General features: G+C 37.9%; 1 protein-coding gene across 3 annotated transcripts in view; it reads left to right on the top strand.

Moving 5' to 3' along the window:
- Nucleotides 1-12,329: 12,329 nt before the first annotated feature.
- Nucleotides 12,330-20,489, top strand: part of si:ch211-204c21.1 (disabled homolog 2) — a 29,323-nt gene continuing 21,163 nt past the window's right edge. Inside the window, exon 1 of one of the 3 annotated variants that reach the window (XM_056270088.1) lies at nt 12,330-12,660. The gene's annotated coding sequence lies outside the window, so the exon portion shown is untranslated. The remainder of the gene's footprint in view (nt 12,661-20,489) is intronic. The other 2 variants (XM_056270087.1, XM_056270086.1) reach the window with 2 other exon arrangements.

Below are 20,489 nucleotides of genomic sequence, written 5' to 3'. Positions count from 1 at the left end.
ACTTAGGCCTATGTGACAGTGTTGGGCATCTTCTTGTAGGCCTACATGTGTTTCCACGGAGATTTTAATTTATTATTTAATAAATTATTTGAATGCAAACCTTGACTTATGCATGCCGATTGATGTTTATCACAGGCCACAAACAACTCAAATGTAGTCAGACTCAGGTGCTCCGTTCATTACTTCTCTCAATCATCCTTCATGCTTTCACCGCAAGGTGTCGCTCCTTCCACATCACTGATCAGTAGTGCCTAGAACAGTTGTTCTCCATTCTCCTAATGATGGTCTGAAATGATTAAATATTAGACCATTTCCATTCTTGTATTTGCTAATTATTATCTTCTTTGGTATTGTATTATAATTAACACAGGCTAGTCATCATATGTTCCATAAACAGTAAAGAATCAAACTAAAATTACTGCTTCATCCCCTACTGTTTCTCAATCAACAATCCCATTCAACAACAGGGACTGACTGATATTTTCATAACATCTGAGCAAATTGAAGAAGGACATCATGTTTATGATCATCTGATGCTGTTCGTCTTCACCCTGGATATAAACAATATCTGAATAATGATTTAAATAATGGACGCATGCAAGGACTTGAGCAGCTGAGGGCGCTAAAAAAAGGTATGTAAATCGTATCGTGAGTGCCAGTGAATTTCCCTTCCTATTGTTTTTCATTTCATTTTCTAAACTGCTTATTTTGTCACCTAATAATAATATTTAATAATGTTTTTTTTCTTGTGAAAATAAGAGCAAAAAAATCTAAATGATGCATTTGTTGAGAATGCATTGAATAATTAATTTTTCTCTGTTAGTCAAACACCATCACTGTTTTTGACAAGTTTTTATAGTTCCCAGATGCCTCTCTGTAGGCCTGAGGATCCATCATGCTGTTTTACTTTGGCCAGATAAACTAATATAAACTATAAACTATAAATTTATAAACTATATAAACTAATAATGTCCCACAAGCATATGTGTACAATACAATGCAAAAGTTTGGGGTTAGTATTTTCTTTTTTATATGAAAGAAATTAATACTTTTATTAAACACAGACACAGTAAATTGGTCAAAAATGACAGAAAAGAAATGTATAATGTTACAAAAGATATCTATTTCAAATAAATGCTTTTCTTTTGAACTTCCTATTCATCAAAGAATCCAAAGAACTGTATCACGACTGTTTCAACATTGATACTAATAATAATAAATGTTTCTTGAGCAGCAAATCAGCATATTAGAATGCTTTCTGACAAATCAAATGACACTGAAGACTGGAGTAATGATGCTGAAAAGTCAGCTTTATCCTCACAGGAATAAATTATATTTTAAACTAAAATTAAATAGAAAAAAATATTTAAAAATATGTAATATTTCATAACGTTACTGTTCTTACTGTATTTTTAGTCATTATACAGTAATTGCCATCTTGGTGCGTAAGTAATTGTGATATTAAGTTGAAAATAACAAAAACAAAAGTCACAATAATGTGATATAAAGTCACATTGACAGATAATTACGAAAAATACATTTGCAATTGTGAGATATAAAGTCACAATTACATTTATATTTATTTTAAAAGCTGCATAGACATAAAGAATAGGTAGGCTATATACACTTTGTAATAATGTGTTTTTTGTAATATGAAGGCTGGCTAAGAAATCCAGGAGAGATGGATCTAAATGCAGGTTTACTTTAAGGATATAAATGAAGAAGATAACAACCAAGTAACAAACATTGAGAAAACTATACAAACAACATCCATGGAAGGACAAAAACCAACAATGAACAGAGGAAACATATATAGGCCTATATACACTCACCGGCCACTTTATTAGGTACACCTGTCCAACTGCTCGTTAACACTTAATTTCTAAGCAGCCAATCACATGGCGGCAACTCAGTGCATTTAGGCATGTAGACATGGTCAAGACAATCTCCTGCAGTTCAAACCGAGCATCAGTATGGGGAAGAAAGGTGATTTGAGTGACTTTGAACGTGGCATGATTGTTGGTGCCAGAAGGGCTGGTCTGAGTATTTCAGAAACTGCTAATCTACTGGGATTTTCACGCACAACCATCTCTAGGGTTTACAGAGAATGGTCCGAAAAAGAAAAAACATCCAGTGAGCGGCAGTTCTGTGGGCGGAAATGCCTTGTTGATGCCAGAGGTCAGAGGAGAATGGCCAGACTGGTTCGAGCTGATAGAAGGGCAACAGTGACTGAAATAACCACTCGTTACAACCGAGGTATGCAGCAAAGCATTTGTGAAGCCACAACACGCACAACCTTGAGGCGGATGGGCTACAACAGCAGAAAACTCCACCGGGTACCACTCATCTCCACTACAAATAGGAAAAAGAGGCTACAATTTGCAAGAGCTCACCAAAATTGAACAGTTGAAGACTGGAAAAATGTTGCCTGGTCTGATGAGTCTCGATTTCTGTTGAGACATTCAGATGTTAGAGTCAGAATTTGGCGTAAACAGAATGAGAACATGGAACCATCATGCCTTGTTACCACTGTGCAGGCTGGTGGTGGTGGTGTAATGGTGTGGGGGATGTTTTCCTGGCACACTTTAGGCCCCTTAGTGCCAATTGGGCATCGTTTAAATGCCACGGCCTACCTGAGCATTGTTTCTGACCATGTCCATCCCTTTATGGCCACCATGTACCCATCCTCTGATGGCTACTTCCACCATGTCACAAAGCTCTAATCATTTCAAATTGGTTTCTTGAACATGACAATGAGTTCACTGTACTAAAATGGCCTCCACAGTCACCAGATCTCAACCCAATAGAGCATCTTTGGGATGTGGTGGAACGGGAGATTCGCATCATGGATGTGCAGCCGACAAATCTGCGGCAACTGTGTGATGCCATCATGTCAATATGGACCAAACTCCCTGAGGAATGCTTCCAGCACCTTGTTGAATCTATGCCACGAAGAATTGAGGCAGTTCTGAAGGCAAAAGGGGGTCCAACCCGTTACTAGCATGGGGTACCTAATAAAGTGGCCGGTGAGTGTATATATACTGTATATATATATACTGTATATATATATATATATATATATATTGTATACACACTCCTGGGAACAATCAAGACTAATCAACAGAGAAAACTACAACAAAATTCAAACATGGCAACTGATACACTTCAAGACTATACTTAAAGAGGAATACCCATCAAAATCATGTTTGTACCATGCATTTTTTTCAGTGCAGTCAAAACAACAATCTTTAACAGGGATTACACTGTCTGGTATTAATGCAGCATGTACTCTAACTGTACTGTACAGGCACATTTTAGGGGAGATATCCTGTTGTAAGGTCTTAAATTCAGTGGGGTTCTGTGGTTTTGTCAGAGGGGCAGTAAACTCAACCTGAGTTGGGCCAGGAAACCATATCAGGTGCATCCTGAAGAAACGTTTTCCCTTTCACCAGTTTTATGAATTTCTTTCCTTTTTGTCTTATAACATTTACCAGATTGTACATTCTAACTGAGTCACAACTAGAAAAAATGCAGAGTTTTCTTTCAGGGATTATGGAATCAGAAAAAAAGAGCTGATCAGACAAAAAAAGATGGTTGCATTTCATCAGAAGTCAGTAGCTTTCAGGAACTCGTGTGCATGTGATTTCATGTTCTGGAGACATTCATCGTTTTTTCCCAAAAGTGACAATGCAATTCTGCCCTAAAATGACCTGCTTCCATCATATCATACTGTGCGATACTTAAAGACAAAATTATGGAGAAAGGGAGTGTCATAAACATAGAGAAAACATGAAGAAAAGGCGTGTCATAAATCCCTCTTCGAGTATTTAAAACTATAATTGTGACCACCAAGAGAAAGGGATAAAGAAAGGCACTTTCTTTACACACTGAATAAGTGCTGTTTTTCCCAACCTGAGAATTATCCTTCTGAAAACAGTTCAAACACTACATAAGTGGGGGTTTTGATGAAGATTTCTGCTTTGAATGCACTCAGGCCACTTATGGTGTTGGAGGAGTCCTATTGTCAATGCACTGTTTAATGTCACTCTAAGTCTACCCACAAACAATGCAGACAGACTTTGAATAGCTCAAGTGTTCCAGGGCAGAAAGCCACTTTACACCAGAGTCAAATGCAGCATTTGTTCTTCATCATTCCCGTGAAAGCATTTCTTCCATTTATTCATAACGAAAAAACAGATGGCTTACAGTGTATCCATTATGGACTAGTAACATATTTTGCAAGAGTGCAAGAGTTCACTCTGCGCTCTCTCTTCTCACATAATCAAAATAATATAACCTAATTTCAATTCGAATCAGAATTGTTCATTATCATACATTGATAATGGATAAGAATGAAAATGTAAGTCAGCTTACCATTAGCGCAAAACAAACCTATCAGAGTTTATTTTGTGATAATGACCGGCTTGTACACTGTAAACCCTAATAGTCTCAAATTAAATACTCAAAATTCTTTCCTTCGATTTAATTGAGTAGGCCTAATGGTTCCTAACAAAACTTTCCATTGAATTAACTTAAATATTTAACTACAGATAACTTAAAAGGCCTACTTAATTCAAATTTGTTGCATTTACTTATTGAACAAGCAAGAAGTCATCAAAACTTGCTTCACATCAACAGTTTTATTAAGGTTTGATCCCTTATATTTCATTGCTGAACCTCAATAAATGGTGATTTAACAGTATTGTGGCGAGCAGGACGAGGCCGAGGGCCGTGAGAGAGCGGCGCGAGGCCGGTGGTGTGATTAATGATGAGCGACACCTGTGAGACGCACCGGTCTCGTATCTCTCACGGACGAGCGGAGGCATAAAGGAGGAGCGACAACAGTGAAGAGCGAGAGAGGAACAGGCCTGATTTTATGTTGTGTTTTGTTTCTGTTTTGTGTAGCGAGCAGTCGTCCGTGAGGGGCTGCTGGCTTATACTTTCATTTTTGTATTTGTTTATTTATTTATTAAAATCTTTAAATGTTCGTCGGTTCCCACCTCCTTTTTACCATAACATTTGAACCTCGTTACAAGTATATTAACCATATTTCATCAATGAACAAAACACAATTATACGCATTTGAAGTGTTAAAGTATAGGCCAGTAAGTAACCGTATCAGACAATAACAAGTGACTATGTATCGTCAGAACTTCAAATCATATGCTGTAAGGTAAAAGGTTTTCACGGTTGTAGTAGATGCAAGTTCACGAATGCGAAGATCAAAACGGGAGTCTATGATATTCCACAAGGTAAACACAAAGCATATCGCTCACGTCACATCGACGAGACTGGACCAACTCAAATAAAACAGGGAGACTTAAATACAGGGGATTGACAAAAGGAACTAATGAGGGCACAGCGTAAAAGAATGAGAAATCAAATCAGAAGCCATAGAAGCAAATTACAAACATAGGCAGGCGGAAAGAAGGCAAATGACTGAAAACAAACTCTAAACTGAACATAACTGTGACATAAGCTCCCCCTCCCTCCTCTGATGTATACAGGTTCTGGAAAAGGGTATAACACATAAATTGGGAGAGTGGAGGGTGGGAGGAGCCAAGGGGAGACCCGGAGCATGGCATGCCTAGTGAAATCCCAGAGTCCAGCCAAGATGGAGGTCCACGGTGGCGTCGAAGGAGGGAGGAGCCATGACGGGGATTGATGGCGACAGAGCCGATGGTGGTGGAGCCCCAAGCGCAGACGGAGAACCGATGGAACCGAGCGACCCAGTGGCTTTCAGTGGCCACGACTCGGGGGGGTACCAACCCCCCCGAGTTGGAACGCAAGTCCGGCTCGCAGGTCCATGGCGCCGGATGGACGACGTCCGACCAAGGTGGAGCCGGTGGTCCAAAGGGAGCCCGGTGGAGCTGTAAGCCAGATGGTCCCTGGTGGAGCCAAGGGAGGGAGGAGCCATGGCAGAGGAGTCAGGGTGACAAGCCGAAAAGGAGCCAGGGGATCCCCTTGTGTAGGAGGAACCATTGTGAACCAGCACCCACTCCACATTGGCGTGCCTTACTCTGCTCACTAAGGCCAGCATGGTAAAAAAACATATCTAAAAAATCCCTGGTATGGTCCTCCAGCGAATGATCCAGCTGCTTCAGGCACAAGAGAAGTACGGCGGGCAGGTCCACAGTGAGAAAAAAAAAGCAAAAAAACTAAATTTATATAAATATATAGACCATAGAAACAAATTACGAACACAGGCAGGCAGAAAGAAGGCAAATGATTGAAAACAAACTCTAAACTGAACATAACTGTGACAAAGGTATTTTTTTATAACAACGACTCTCCCCGTCTGTCTCACATTTACAGCTCCGGTCTGCCAAAGCCACTGCGTGAGGAAAACACAGCTTTGAAAATACCTAGCAAATAACATAAAAAGAAAAAGAAAAAGTGTATACATATTTTAATGTCTACCTACCAATTTAACATTCTCATTGTACAGACTACAGAGTTTGTCAAAACTGCTGCGTAATGGAAATTCTTAAATATACAGTATTTATAATGCCAAAACATGGTATTTTAAGTAATGGTAAGTTGTGATAACTTGATTTCTATAATAATGACAACGTTAGGTTTACAGTATACATTATTCCACTTAAAATCTAAGATTAGAGAATCTAATGAATCTATGGGGAGTTTTAGAAAAAGACCTGGGATTTGATGTGAGAACAGACTATAAATGTAGTAAACAGGGTTTTAAATGTTGCTGCTGGCTTTGCAGTAATACTGGCTGTAGTGGATGTCCTCAGGTGGTAAATCTGTCTCAAAGAGGTCAAACAACTCTCTGGGTGGCTCTTCTATCCTGAACAGCTTCTTGGCCAAATCAGATGATAATGTTGCTGCTGAAGATGCCCTCAGCGGTGCTCTAGAGAAAACATCACAAATATCTTGCCACAGTTCCGCAAACAAGATGCCACTCTATCTTGTTCAGATTTGCCATTTGTGTGAGTACTTTCACAAGAGATGTTTTATTTATTTTTAGTTTAGTAATCCACAGAATAAACAAGAAAACCTCTGTAGTGTACCTGTAGTTTTATTTATATTTTGATTGATTTTGGATTGTTTTAGTGTTGCTTGGAAAGTCAATCTAACTATACAGTATATATGTATTTTTTAAAACTTTGCCATCTAGACTATACGTGCTGTTAAAACAAAATGATGAAATCGTTTTTGCAGTGCATGTACACATTGTCTAACTACCATTATCCCCAGGTTTTTTATATATCTCTGTGGATTGATTCCCTATAGTTCCACAATAGCATTTCTCTTGACTTTAGTCTTCTCTTAGCATACTAATAAGTTCCATATGTGGTTCTGTAAGATTTTTTTCTCTCGATCAAGCACGGAAATGTTTTACTGGACAAGAAGGAGAGGGGTACGGCACACTGTTGTACATTATATTCAGCATTCGACAAGGCAGCCTCTGTTGTACCTTGGGCAGCAAGCCAGGCTTCCCTACCTAATACGCTAATACAGCCACTAGTTGGTATAAAAAGGTACTTTGCTCATGTTTGGGCCGCATTGTCTCTTCTAGATTTGAACACACTCTCAGCCACAAAACGCATAAATGCTTAAAGTTCTTTGTGCTCGCTGTGTAAGACCGCAGGAGCCCTGGCCAGGATTCTCAGACCAATTGGCCTCTCACTTCAAAGGAGAAAGACCACTAGCTTCCTCCTCTGACAGGGAAAATGAAAACACTAAGTGACTTGAAGAACGCTCAAAGACACTTGTAGAAATTGGGAGCCTCTCTTAGGCTGGAAAGAACCGTTCTGCTTGTGTTTGTGAAGGGAAATTGAAATGTAAAGTCTGTCACCCACTGAGGCATTCCTCACCAGTTTGGCACGAGCTGCAGGGTCCTTCAGTGTCCACTTGTGAGGTGACTTTTTAGAAAGACTATGGTAAACAAACACAAGAGTACTGACAAACTCACATGCAAGCACAACAATGTCATAAATGTGCTGCAAAACAACACAGGATTTACTGGAAAAGTTGTTTTCTGTTCTGTTGAAAAAAGTTTAAAAACACTTCTAGGCATCTGTTACAACATCATTGAGAGATGAGGAAAAAAGCAGAATTTTGGGAAAGGATGTACCTCCTACATTCCGGGAATGCTCTCTCTGTCATTCTCTCTCTTTTTTCTACTTTTCCTGCTGTGAATGGGATTTAATACATTCCAGACTGTCATTGTAAAAATCATGAGCATTGTGGGGGAAATACATCTGGTGTCCATTTATAGATGATAGCCTGTTCTTGCTTACGCCACTCACATTGGAAGTGGTAAGAAAAAACTGGAGAAAGAAAACCAAAATTGCTCATCATAATTTTCTGTTCGTTCATTGTTCCTTGATTTACCATTTTCAAACCGCACTTAGAAACAGAAAACGTTCATGATCTTTGACATACATCTTGGGATCGTTTCATGAATTGTTCTGATTTGAATTGCAGTTTTCTGTCAGATTTGAGTGTTTAGATGTAATGCTCTCTTCACGATGAGCTGCCGCCCTCCCACACACACACTGACAGTGTAAACTTGGCACACGTCTGTGTCTCACCGGCTCTTGGAATGTAAGTATCAGCATTCTGGGAAAAGCTAAATACTCAGTGAGAAGAACACATTGCAGCTCCAATGGGCTAAATGCGAGCACGACTCATTTTTATTTGAGTCTTAAAGAGCACCACCGCAAAGGCATTTACTATAAATAAATCTTGTTTTATTTATTTATTTATTTTAAACATTCTTTATTTTTCTGCATTTGTACTTCTCTAGGATTCTGTACTACTCTAGCTTACTCTTGAAATTGACATTGGCACTATGAGCTTGTGTAACTTTTTGTAATGTTACTCATTTGTAGGCAGCTTTGCATATAGGAGCATCAGCTAAATGACTCAAAGATTACAGATACTGATTACAGCAGAAACATGAAATAACTTCATAAGAAGAAAAGACTCGCTAAAAAAACTTAGCTTTGGAACATGGATAAACATCAATATACGAGTTTACATGTTCAGTGATAAGAGATTGGGATAAGGCAATGGGAATCCTATGTGAAGGAAATGTCTTTGAGGTTTTACTTCATTCTTAACCACCCAAACATTTGGTGTAATACAGTTCAGCAACAAAGACACGCCAGTGTCGGACCGTTCGACACACTTACAATTGACTGGATTCTTCCTCTCATAAATGCAAGAGCCTCAGAGCCTCAGAGCCAGTGAATGTGGCCTTTATTTGGCAAACCCCAACCCATTGAAGGGGTTCCTGTAAAATATGAGGTAACGTCATTTGACCACTGAACTCGGGGAGCCTTGGATGAATGGCTTGCAGTGGCCTTAGAGGAGTCGAGGCACATTTCAGGGCGGAAGATCATCACCCCCTACTTCACTATAAATAAAAAATTCCACAACCCCTTTCAATTATCCATCCACACTTCCTTTCTGAATCTATTTTTTAGATATACTATCCAGAGAAAAACACCTTCATATGTCTGGCATTATTTAAAAAGTCAAATAGTAAAACAAGCTCTGGGCGTTCAGCCCTGTTATGGACCCATCACTATGGTAACTAAGCTTCATATTGGCCCAAATAAAGACTGCCGTAAGCAGGGGTTTAGAAGATGTTTAGCTTTAGAGTTTGAATGCACGTCTGGCGTGGATTAAACCTGGTTTGTTTACAAGAGCTTTTTTATTTTGCTATGTTTATGTTAACGCTAATAGAATGGCACGATATATCTCAGGACTGGTGTCGTCTTTTCTCAACACATCACTGCTAATCTGACCATTGATTGACAGTTTAGTTGAGATGGATCACCCATATAGTTATTTTAGATAAGTGACTTATCTAGACCTTTGCCTTATTTTGGCTCGAAGCAGAAATAGAGAGTTTTACGCTCAACAACAATTGTGGAGAAAAAATCTTTTTAAAATGCCTTTTTCCTTTGCAAAGATTTTAAATATGTGACTCTTTTCACATGTTTGATGAGTCGGCAGAAAAAAAGGGAAATGAGAGGGACAGAAGGAGGGACTGTCTGTCATTGCAAGGGCAATGAGACAACCACTCATATCCTTTTCACCTTTCTCTTTCCTGTGTCACAGTTCATCTGTTGGCAACATTGTTGTGTTAATGTGCAATATGAGCATTTTTATGTTTGAGCTATATGATACATACTGTAGTACACCACGGTTTATTAAATATTTCCTCTCAATGTTCACATTTAGCCATATGTATTTTATTAGAGTCAGATTACAAAACAACTTAATTCCGCTTCTGACTTACACAGGAACACAAGCATTACTTTTCGGTGTTGTACTGTACATGTTGTTCATTCATACACTGACGTCAGGGAACAAAAAACATTGCCTTCAGCAGCAGCAGTGCTCTCCTTAGGGCCACATCTTACCAGTTTCCTGGCCTGAGGTTCTTCATGAGAGGGAGTAAAAAAAATAACAAGAAACTAAAATATTGTAAAAAAAAAAAAAAATAATAATAAAATATATAGAATAAACAACTCTACATATAGATTAGATTAATCTACATGTCTCACGGTTAATAACATTGTTTTCAACAGGATCCTATTTTAAAACAAGGGCAATGTTCTCTCAAACAATGCAAACCCTGCTCTAAAAATACTGTCCATTTAACTGTCAATCAACTGGAGCACTGAGAAAACAACTCCCTTGCTTTCCTTCTTTCTCCCTCACAATCACTCATTTTCTGTTGCGCCCTCCTCTGTTAAAGACATATATTGGCACATTGCTAATTTTTCTCTACAGGTTGGCTTTGCTATCTCCCCACTAACCATCATAGATTAAACAAGGGTAACAATCCCATAAAAGGAGGTACAGCCAGAAGCACTATGCGCTGTTACACTACGTGAACTCACTCGAGGCCCACAGAGAAGGAAATTAATAGTTGAATAAAGTAGTTATTTTTTTTATTTATTTTTTGCACACAAAAAGTATTCTCGTCGCTTGATAAACTTGAGATTGAGCCACTGTAGTCACTTGGACTATTTTAACAAAGTCTTTAATAACTTTTCTGGGCCGGCAAGTTTCAATCCCTTAGAAGCCTATGGAGGAGGGATCCAGCTCTCAGATTTAATTTAAAATATCTTAATTTGTGTTCCAAAGATGAACGAAAGTCTTACGGGGTTAGAACAACATGAGGGTGAGTAATTACTGACAGAATTTTCATTTTGGGGTGAACTATCCCTTTAAGTTTTGTATAAATTACAAAGTATTGCTACTGACCTATAAGGTCCTAAACGGTTTAGCTCCTGTGTATTTAACCAATCTTCTGTCGCCCTACAATCCATCACACTCTAAGATCACAAAACTCTGGGCTTCTGGTAGTACCAGGATATCTAAGTCCGATAAAGGAGGGAGAGCAATTTCACATTTGGCTCCTAAACTCTGGAATAGCCTTCCTGATAATGTTCGGGGCTCAGATATACTCTCCCAGTTTAAATCTTTATATTACCTCGGAGATTAAAGATGCATCTCTTTAGCCTAGCATTGATTTAATGCATCTCCTAACCGTATACAATTATATCAGATCAAATGCACATTATTATATTTGCCTATGAACTGCAGCTACGCAAATTATTTTCCATTTGCTTTTCTGTTTTTTTTCTCGAGATGCTCATCCCGAGGTAACTAGAGAGTTACTCCAGCTCCAGTGTGAATCCAGCCTCTTATGAAGACTTCAGATGACCCATCAGTCACCTCAGATCAGATAACAGATCACTAAATTGTAATGCACACACTTTCTGTAAAGCTGCTTTGAACATATCTATTGTGAAACGTTATAAAAATAAACGTGAATTTAATTGATTATTATTAATTATTATTATTATATTCTAATCATTTCCAGTATTCTAATAATATTCTGATTCTGGGAGTATAAATAAAGTCTAAAACACACAGCACAAATTCATCTAGGAAGACAGTCCTTACAAAATTAAAGAAACAAAGAAAATTAAAGAAATTTAGATTTTCTCTGAAAATCTACAATATTACATATAAATGAACAAAATACTCAGTATATTACTTTTTAAGTAGGCTAATACACTTTTTAAGAAAGTTAATGAAGTTCAATAAAATAAACAATTTAAAGGTTACTGTGGAGAGTTGTTGACTGTACAACATGTACTACAGCTTGCTGAGGGTAAAGTATTGCATAATTTCTTTGACTGGAAACAGCATAGCGTGTTGTAATGTCCTACTGACAGTATGATTGTCACTACTAGCCTATGTCATCCGTTGGGGGGGGGGGGAGATGTGCACAGGCTAGCGAAATGCAAGGAATCAGTGCGCACAATAAAAACAGCCAGTGAGAGCGCATTCGAAACATTTGGATGACACGATCATGTGCTGTGTGATGCTGCTGTAGACGCAGTGAATTTGAGGAGAACCGCCGTCTGGTCTTCAGAGGGTTAAATTTCCCTTTGAGGGGGAGTTACTGAATCTGCAGCAACATCAGAGCGCATTCCACAGAGCTGCCAACATCCCGGGAATAAGACCTTCACCGTCAACATCTCAGAGCCACATCCCGGGAATATACCGCAGTACCGGACACGCGTCGTCTCTTTTGTCAAGCCGCGTTTTCTCTGCTGGTTCGGAGTATGCGAGCTCCAGGATCCGCTCAATGTCTTAATCTAGGTGAGCATATAACGGTGTCCTTAAATGAATTAGTAGCCTAATGTGTAAGAAAACCTGGTGATTTTTGCCAGCTTTCGATATGGACCTCGTGCTTTAAACACACGAGTAAACGGGAGAAAAAATAAGTCGGGGTTTTATTTTTAATATTTATTTATATATTTAATATGTTCTGTTTCCATTCACTGCAGCATGAGCTTTGTTACTGTCTAAAATCATCTTACTGTATTTCGCAATGCCGTCTTATGGGCTATATTTAAAGAATTAACACCAAACACTGAAAACATTATTATCACAGTATCTAACACATTATCACAGCGCTACTGCTTTAGCACAGACCAGATAAATGTGACATTGTAACGCGTTTAAATAAGGTGTTGCATGTTTATTTTACCGTTAAGTCGTCGATACATTCATGAATAATCAAACATTTACAGGTCTTACAAAAATGTGAAATATATCTCTCATTATATTGTCCTTATCAAATATATCCCAGATCTTTTTCTGTTTGCTAATAGAACCTGTTGATTTTAAATGATTCCCTTTAAAAAGAAATATGTGAAAATAGGTTGATATGACATTGATGTTGGCTGCTGGTCTGACCTAAATTCACAAATGTTTGCATTTACCAACAGTGACCACATCCGTTATCAAACAGCTTCATATTGACGCCAAACTCAAAGGCATTTATCCGGTGTTACCTAGATCTAACATGACATAAAGTGATACATGCAACAGCATAATCAGTATTTTCTAAGGATTGCATATACATTTGAAGACACCTAGGACTACCCAGAGCTCCTTGTCTTAAAGTTCTAAGACATTTCTAAGACTGTACAATGTAAAATCATTTAGATGAGATTTTGTATTTCTGAAACTTCACTTTTTAGACTTCCCAGCAGAATCACAGGCCTGATTTTAATAAGGGCCCCATATATGTTATGACCTTAAATAGTGCTTATTAGTTGCTAACAAGATGTTGGATTTCTGTGCTGTTTTGAGCGGCACAAGGTTTGGTGACTCAGTTTACGTTTGGTTGCAGCTATGATCTCAGTTAAAGGGAATGTATGTCAATAAGTCCTGGTTGATCTTAATGGCTGGGACTTGGAAAAGCTAAGCATTGAAGCGTGAGTGGCATTACAGTAAGAGTAATGAGAGGACAAGATCATTTTCAGTATAACTTTAACTGTACTCGGTCATCGTGATTTTGCCAAGTAAGACATGTTCCTGGATCAGCATATTTTCTTGATCCTGGAACAACATTCTTGTCCAAAAATGTAGTCCTAACCCTATCCCTGCCCTTAAACCAAAACCAAGCCATAACTTATCCCTAAAATCAGAGGGGAATAATATGTGAATGACACTGATGTAGAAGCACCTAACCCTGGTTGTAAGCCTAAGCTTGACATAAACTGTAAACTTGTCCCTCAATCTGATTGGTAGATTGGAATGTTCCAGGATCAACAAAGATGTTGATCCAGGAAAATGTTGTACTGAAATCCCTGTATGCCATTTTCATCCCCTTTTGCTTCACCATCCCCCATAGTATACTTTTGGAGGAGGAAATACCACAGTAAATATGTTCCTCTTCCTCTTACAAAGCTGGAAATGTCGAGGGAAAATGTAACCCTTTTTTAGTGAGCTCACTTTCATGTAGTAAAAAATAAAAACCTATTTGAAACATTGAAGGAAAATGTCTTTGTTCCTCACATTGGACATGGACAGATGCTTTCAATCATATTGAAAACAGCAAATGTGTTTTTACTCAAGTTTGTGTAAATGACTTTACCACGGACAAGGAGCCAACACTGTGTTTAACTGTTTTAAAATGTGAATTACCATTTAAAAATGATGCTGGGTATGACTCACGTCAAGACATTCTTCTTTCTCCTGTTGGTACAATGTGTGCTGTTTTATTGGAACCAGATGTTGGCACTCAGCGTAGTTTCTCTTCTGTCTCTCATTCTGAACTCTTCAAATGCTGTCCAGCACCTTTCCTCCTCCCTCTCTCTTCATAAAAAGACCAACATATTTCAGTGGAGAATGTAGTCCAAAAAAGAGAGAAACAAAGGCAACTCTCCATCACTTTGGACCTTTATGAGACTCTTCTCCACTAACTCTGCTGTCTTTTCTTGCCTCTGTGACTTTTTATTAGACAAAAGGGACTGTTATTGTATTTCATTGTAGACATATATAGGTCAGTAGAGAAGTCATGGCTGCTCTTTTATGTGTAGAATGGTATTTCACTGTGTTGGCCACATGCTGAGGTTAGTGACCTTTGCCCCAAGTGTTTGTACTGCACTTTCCCCCCTCCTAAAAAAGGAATGAAATTGGAATTTTTTCTTTATACCAGTAAAGAAAGAAAATGTGTTTTAGGGCCACATGTGGAAGCCTTTGCCTTTCAACATTATCTGCTAGGATAACACTTGACCTCCACACACTTAAAGGGACAGTTCTCCTGAAATCGGAAATTCTGTTATCATTTACTTACCCTGATGTTGTTCCAAACCAGCATGACTTTCTTCTATGGAACACATCTTTCCTGGATAGGATTTTCAAATGCTCATACCTTTTTAATCAGAGTCTCTGATAAATCCGGTGCACATTTCTGCATGGAAGGCACGTGAGTCAACATTTATACTGACACTGTCCAGGCTTTGACCCATGACAGGATAAACACTCTTGCCCATCTTGTTCAGGACAGAAACTTTTGAAATCATTAGGTCATTGTGCTGCAGAACCATTAAGACATTTAGCCTTTACTGAAGCGCTCCATTTTGGGCTTTTCTAGAAACCACTATTTACAGCACAAATGACATAATTTAATCCTCGTTAAGAGTATTGTGTCCAAGGTTTGTGTATAAAACAGGTATTTAGTCTGTTCATTTAGTAGGTCTTGAGCAATCTCGTGGCTTACTGCACTGTTTGTCCTCATTTCATTCCCTTAAACTTAATTTCAGCAAAGGCTGGATCGAACAGCTTACAGTACATAATGGCCTCCTACAATTACTCTGTGAAAACTGGATTCACATTTGCTTAGTGTTCAATACAAAGTTTGTTGTGTCACTAGATGAACCCAGTTATGGTGTTATGGGTTAGGCCGTGTTTGTACACCAGACATTGTAATGCCCCTTTTGTTCCAGAACACATGAACGACCACACAAGCAGAGAGATAAAATTATGGTTTACTGTGCTTTTGATGTTTTTACTTTACCTCTGCTTAGACCTCATGCTGAGATGATTAATTATATAATCATTTCCTGTGAGGTAAGATTGCGTTATCTAAATATCATTGGATAGGCCTAACACTTTTAACAGTGGGTTTGGTCCTCTTTTGATAAAAGGAAGGATTCAGATGTTAAATCTGAATTTTCAGCATCATTACTCCAGTATTCAGTGTCACATGATCCTTCAGAAATCATTCAAATATGATGATTTGGTGCTCAAGAAACATTTATCTTACTATCTTTGTTGAAGTGATACATATCTTTTTCAGGATTCTTTGATGAATGGAAAGTTCAAAAGAACAGTATTTATTTTACATAGAAAACTTTTATAACTTTATAAATGTCTTTACTGTCATTTTGGTCAACTTGCTTTGAATTTTTGATGTAATTGTTTCTTCTTTTTGAAAAGCGAGTTGTAGTTTCTTCTTCTGAGGCTGTGTACTGTGTCTCTTGCCCTCATTTTGTTTGATTATGTGTCTTGGATGATGGATTGTGTGTTTGCCAGCCTGTGAGTGCAGCACTATGAAAAGAGATGACCAGAACTTGTCATCGGTTGCCATAGAAACCATCACAATCCAAAGCCATAAGGGTCATACAATAATTGGCTAGCCACATGTTGTTTTTGAATTGCAAAATGTTACATGAATCAATATCATTATCACTTTAGGCTCCTTTTCTATGGCCAGCTTCTGCTCTGATCCCCATCCTCAGGCAGTTCATTATCCTCAGAAAGAGTCTTAAACGCAGAGGTGTTCTGGCCATTAAATGCATCGTTCAGTCCTGCTTGTGGCACGAGTACAATCAGGTCTTTGTTCCTGGTTCCCCTATGTGTTCCTTCTAGTTATCCAGTGTCCTGTTGACATCTGACAACACACCCCTGGAGATTTCGTCTGTCCAGTGTGTTTACCTCAGATTCTTGGCATTGAGCTGGGGAGGATGTGTCTTCTTGGCTTTCTTTTTTTTTTCATGTGGATATTTACACATACTCCATAGCTTATGTTAAGTGACAGCCTTGGGGCCAGGAATAGGGAAGAGGAAAGATGGTGTTTATATACCCGTTCTTAGTCCTCTCTGGCTGCTGGGCCAAGTACTGAAGACCCGCTGAGATGCCAGGCAGGAGAAAATGGAGACTAAGAGGGCTTCTCAGGCCAAGAAAGTGCAAATATTGATGTTTTCCATACTCTTTGACCGGGAAGCACTAAAGTCATGCGAGTAAGAGTGTGAAAAAAATCTTTGAAAGGTACAATACCCCATATATGGACAAATAACAGCAACTTACGCGTCAAATGGTGACCATATGGTTGGCCAGAATATACAGGTCACTGAGTTTAATTGGCCAGCAGAAGAGGATGAATTGTCTGTTTAGATGAAGCTGTCCATTTCAATACTTGATGACATGTAGTCATTGGAAAAACTATTTTTTTTTTTTTTTTTTGAATTTACACCACAGTTTATGGAGTGATATGGATAATGTGTTTTTTTGTGATTGAATTTGTCACATTTGTTTTTCAGATGTGTCAAATTCACTTTAGGAGGTTTTGCTTATGCAGGCCTCTTCCTACCATTAGTTAAACACCCCACTAGTGTGAGGTCTGTGGGATGTTATTTTGAACAACTAACTCCTGCAAATGTTTACAAAAAATTCACTCATGCTTCCTGTATTTCTGTACCTTGGACAAGTTCCAAAAATGTGCTCCAACTTTTACTTTTTAAAGCTTTTGTGCGGTTTATTAAAGCAATTAGACGCTGTACTTTCCAATGATTTTGTATATTATGGCTACAAATAAATACTCATGTGAGTAATTATACATTGAATAAACTTATTATTATATACACCGTTCGATGGTTTGGGGCCAGTAGGATTTTTTTTTAAGGAATTAATACTTTAATTTAGCAAGAATGCATTAAATTGATTAAAAGTGACTGTAAAGTCTTTTTACATATAAGATTTCTTTTTCAAATAAATGAACAAAAAAGTATCACAGTTTCCACAAAACTGTTTTCAACATTGATTACAATAATAAGAAATGTTTCTTGAGCAGCAAATCCGCATATTTGAATGATTTCTGAAGGATCATGTGACACTGAAGACTGGAGTAATGATGCTAAAAATTCAGCTTTACCATTACAGGAATTAAATACAAATTGTAAACATTTTCCACAATATTGCTTTTACTGTGTTTTTAAACAACTAAATGCAGCCTTGATGACTTCTTTCAAAAGCAACTTACTGACCCCAAACTTTGAATGTTAGTGAAGTTATCTGGCCGAACTGTTAGCTGTTTGCTATTACCGCAATGTAGCCACTTGCTACTTATATGGAATCTGCAGTGTGCATTTATAGTCATACCACAGCCGCTTTAAATGCAGTTCATCCAGCCAGATTTAAGAGTCATAACTGTGTTTACTACAATGAACCCTCTCTTGTTGTTTTGTAGGATACACCATGTCAGAATCTCAAAAGTTTCTGTAACTGTTCACCTTTGAACACCTAAATGAATTCACTATTGAATGGTTTAGAAATCCTTCCAGGAATATAGTGCTCGTAAAATGATAATGGTATAAGATAGTGGCATTTTTAAGATATCTATCTTCTTATTTGTACTTGTAATATACCGTATGTATCTTTGAAACTACATAAACGTCTATAGACATACAGTAAATGTGTATGTGAGCTATTCACACAGTCTGGAATCTAAAATATTATTTAGATGTGCTCGCTGACAGTGTGGTAGATGTATACATATGTTTTCTTCCTTGGTGTAGACTTAGGATCAGCATGTCAGAGATAGATACCAAGACTTTACTCCTGACTAGAACATCTTAATACCTCACCAGGATGACACATTCTTCCTCTGGTTCCATCCTTCCTTTTTGCCTGGAAGGGAAGTCACATGTCTATAAAGGACACTGTATTTGTGGATATTTTGTGCCAAGGTTGCTCTGTCTACCGTGAGTTGCCAACAGCTGTCATTCAGGGAAGGGCAGCTGGTACTCTTTGCTCTTATAATAGAATCGGCTCACTAGCTATAGATGACCAGCAGAAGTCTGGGGTCACGTGTGGGTCGCCAGTGTGAGAGGTGAAGCTGATTATGGGTTAAGAACTATTTATGTCTGGTGAGACACAAAAGCATACCATTTTGAGTTGGACTAGAAAACAACTTTGACTACAGGAAAAATAGTATAGCGTACCGGTATTTCAAAACCTGTGAATTTTCTTGGTTTTTGATTCATGAATGACTGCTTCCAAAAAGTTTTATTTTATTATTATTTAAATATTATTATAGTCTTCTTTATTAATATTTTAAATCTAGTTTAATTATTTTTTTTTTATTTCAGGTTTAGTTTTACTTCATTTTAATTCCAGTTAGTAATTTTAGTGCTTCAACTTAATCTCATTTCAGTTATTTACCAAAGCAACATTTCTAATTTTCAAGTTTTCAATCTAATATTTATATTTATTTATTTTAATTAGCAAACATGTTTTTAATAGTGTTTTTCTTTTGTTTTATAATAATAATTAATAATAACCTTCTAAGTTGTTTTGCAATTACGTAACATAATTGCAACATTGTATTGAATGTACAGGAAGGCTATTTCACGGAAAGTGTATGTATTTATAGGCAGCTCGAGTCGGTGAACTGATGAGCGTTAAAAACATCCCAAATATTTTCATGTAAGAGTGACTTCGAATATATATTTTTTTTGATTGAAAACAAATGTACAAAAATAGCCTGTCTGTGGTATGAAGAAGGTGGAGAATGAATAGATCCCAGATGGAAGGGAAGCTGTGACTTCCTGTCTTTGGGTGCAGGGCGGGATAATTGCAATGCAGAGACAGCGGGAGATAGAAGCTAAGGGTACTGTGGTCCTGTAATAGATATACCAAGAAAGGACAGGTTCGAGAAAGCAAAAATGTCTCGGTGACCTATCATCTCAGATAAGTCTGAGCCAGTTATCTGTATTAACTCAAAACATGAATGTCACGTGGGTTGTTAAAGGCAGCGAGTGGAGAGTATTTATGGCTGAACAATGTCACTACAGCAAAATGCTCCAAAGTTCAGGATGTTTATTCAACTTCTGTTTTAGCACAGCCACTTTGTTTTCCATGTGGACTTCAGTTTACTGAGATAAAACTGGTTAGCACGTTATTAAAAAAGGTAGCGTTAGAGAGCAAGCGATCACCTTGCGCTAAACAATGTTCACCAACATCTGACATGCTAGAATGCTTGTCTCAGCACTCCGGACTGCGACTAATATGTGTGTCCATATGCGGTTTCATCAGATATCACAGTTAGAGCATGTACCAGTGTTTTTTAATAAGTCAGCCAAAAAGGTTCACGACTCAAGCTCGCTAAAGAATTAGAGGCTTGAATCAGACTCCATGAATCATTCTAAGCCATTAATGAGTTCACAACTGCATGACTCTCTTACTAAACCTCAAGTCATTTTTCAGTTATGTACAATTCAAAATGAACTTGGAATCGTTACTGTGATGTGTACTTTAGGTCCATGAGACTCACATTAGTTTATTGACTAGGTAATTGTTCATATGACAATGTGGAAGTTAAGAAGATACATGCTCACAACAGAGTTTTGTTTAAA

The sequence above is a fragment of the Rhinichthys klamathensis genome, unplaced genomic scaffold, assembly GCF_029890125.1.
Source record: "Rhinichthys klamathensis goyatoka isolate OS25496 unplaced genomic scaffold, OSU_Roscu_1.1 h1tg000296l_1, whole genome shotgun sequence".
Classification (NCBI taxonomy): Eukaryota; Metazoa; Chordata; class Actinopteri; order Cypriniformes; family Leuciscidae; genus Rhinichthys; species Rhinichthys klamathensis.
This window is presented reverse-complemented; position numbering and strand designations above follow the sequence as displayed.